This window comes from Molossus molossus, unplaced genomic scaffold, assembly GCF_014108415.1.
Source record: "Molossus molossus isolate mMolMol1 unplaced genomic scaffold, mMolMol1.p scaffold_m16_p_2, whole genome shotgun sequence".
Classification (NCBI taxonomy): Eukaryota; Metazoa; Chordata; class Mammalia; order Chiroptera; family Molossidae; genus Molossus; species Molossus molossus.
Window position 1 is genome coordinate 33893110 of NW_023425355.1, and position 2852 is coordinate 33895961.

The following is a 2852-nucleotide window of genomic DNA, read 5'->3' on the forward strand; positions in this document are numbered from 1 at the left end:
TCTTTCTCTGTTTGGCTTGTTTCACTTACGATAATATTTTCCAGGTCCCTCCATGTTGTCTCGAAGAATAAAGTATCTTTCTTTCTTACAGCTGCATAGTGTTCTATGTTGTATATGTACCACAGCTTTTTTATCCATTCATCTACTGATGGACATTTGGGCTGTATCCAGATCTTAGTTATTGTAAATAGTGCTGCTATGAACATAAGGGTACATATATTCTTTCTGATGGGCGTTTCAGGCTTCTGAGGATATTTTCCTAGAAGTGGGATCACTGGGTCCAATGGAAGTTCAATTTTTAATTTTTGAGATAACACCGTATTGTTTTCCATAGTGGCTGCACCAGTCTGCATTTCCACCAGCAGTGTACTAGATTCCCCTTGTCTCCACACCCTGGCCAACACTTGTTGTTTTATGATTTGTTGATGGTGGCCATTCTGATGGTTGTGAGGTGATACCACATTGTTGTTTTAATTTACATCTCTCTGATAATTAGTGATGTTGAGCATTTCTCCATATGTCTCTTAGCCATTTGTATGTCCTGTTTGGAGAGGTGTCTATTTAGTTACTCTGCCCATTTTTTAATTGGGTTCTTTGTCTTCCTTTTGTATGAGCACCCAATATATATTGGAAATTAACCCCTTATCTGATTTATTGTTAGCAATTATGCTCTCCCATACAGTGGGTTGCCTTTCTATTTTGATGATTGTATCTTTTGCTGTGCAGAGGCTTTTGAGTTTGACGTAGTCCCATGTGTTCATTTTTCTTTTGTTTTTGTTGCTTTAGGTGATGTATCAGTAAAAATTTTGCTATGTATGATGTCTGAAATTTTGTTGCCCACATTTTCTTCTAGGATTTTTATGCATTCATGAGTCATATTTAAGTCATTATCCATTTTGAGTTTATTCTTGTGTATGGTGGAAGTTGATGATCTAGTTTCATTTTTTTGCATGTAGCTGTCTAATTTTCCCAACACCATTTATTAAAGAGGCTGTCTTGACTCCGCTATATGCTCTTGCCACCTTTGTCAAATATTAATTGCGCATATTGTCTTGGGTTTATTTCTGGGTTCTCTCTTCTGTTCCACTGGTCTGAATGCCTGTTATTGTGCCAGTACCAGGCTGTTTTGATTACAGTGGCTTTGTAGTATAACTTGAAATCTGGTAATGTGATCCCTCCAACTTTGTTCTTCTTTTTCAAGATTGCTGTGGCTATTCGAGGCCTTTTTTGGTTCCATATGAACTTTTGAAGTATTTATTCTAGTTCTGTGAAGTATGTCATTGGTATTTTGATGGGGATTGCATTGAATCTATAGATTGCTTTGGGTGATATGGACATTTTAATGATGTTGATTCTTCTAATCCATTAACAGGGTATGTGCTTCCACTTTTTTATATCTTCCCCTATTTCTTTTTTCAATGACTCATAGTTTTCTGCGAATAGGTCCTTTATTTCTTTGGTTAAGTTTATTCCTATGTATCTTAATTTGTTTTTTGCCACAATGGTAAATGGGATTGTTTTCTTACTTTCTCTTTCTGTGAGTTCATCATTGATTGATAAGAATACCATTGATTTCTTGACATTAATTTTGTATCCTGCTACTTTGCCAAATTCACTTATGAAGTCTGGTAAATTTTTGATGGAGTCTTTGGGATTTTCTACATATAATATCATGTCATCTGCGAATAATGACAGATTCACTTCCTCCTTTCCAATTTGGATCCCTTTTATTTTTTCTTCCTGTCTGATTGCTGTGGCTAAGACTTCCAGTAACTATGTTAAATAAGAGTGGCGAAAGTGGGCATCCTTGTCTTGTTTCTGTTCTTAAGGGAAAAACTATGGAAGGCTTCACAAATTTGCATGTCATCCTTGCATAGGGGTCATGCTTATCTTCTCTGTATTGTTCCAATTTTAGTATATGTGCTGCTGAAGTGAGCACTATTTATTTATTTTTATTAATTTATTTATTTTTGTTACAGATGTTTCTCCTTTATTCCCCCATTCACCCTCCTCCCTATACCACCCGCCAGCCAAGCATTGTTGTCTACTTCCATTGGTTATGCCTACATGCATTTAAGTTCCCTGGTTTATCTCATCCCTCACCCCACCCCCAACCTGTGAAGTTTGCAGTCTGAACCATACTCATTTCTATGTCTCTGGGTCTATTTTGTTCATCAGCCTACCTTAATCATTATATTCCACAAATAAGTGAGATCATGTGGTATGTGGCTTTCTCTGATTGGCTTATTTCATTTAGCATAATACTCTCCAGGTCCCTCCATGTCATCTCAAAGGATAAGAGATCTTTCTTTCTTATAGCTGCATAGTATTCCATGTTGTATATGTACCACAGCTTTTTTTACCCACTCATCTATTGATGGACACTTGGGCTATTTCCAGATCTTAGCTATTGTAAATAGTGCTGCTATGAACATGGAGGTACATATATTCTTTCTAATTGGTGTTTCAGGCTTTTTAGTATATATTCCTAGAAGCGGAATCACTGGGTCAAGTGGTAGTTCAATTTTTAATTTTTTGACAAAACACTATATTGATCTCCATAGTGGCTTCACCAGTCTGCCTTCCCACCAGCAGTGTACTAGAGTCCCCTTTTCTCCACACCCTCACCAGCACATGTTGTTTGATGATTTGTTGATGGCAGCAGTTCTGGCAGGTGTGAGGTGCTATCTCATAGTCATTTTAATTTGCATCTCTCTGATGATTAATGACATGGAGCATTTTTTCATATGTCTCTTGGCCATTTGTACATTCTTTTTGGAGAGGTGTCTATTTAGCTCCTCTGCCCATTTTTTATTTGGGATCTTTGTCTTTCTTTTGTTGAGTTGTATGAG

General features: G+C 36.9%; 1 non-coding gene across 1 annotated transcript; it reads right to left on the bottom strand.

Moving 5' to 3' along the window:
- Positions 1-1832: 1832 nt before the first annotated feature.
- Positions 1833-1939, bottom strand: LOC118636739. The gene has a single exon (XR_004960725.1). It is a non-coding gene; the product is annotated as a U6 spliceosomal RNA (small nuclear RNA).
- Between the last annotated feature and the right edge of the window lie 913 nt (positions 1940-2852).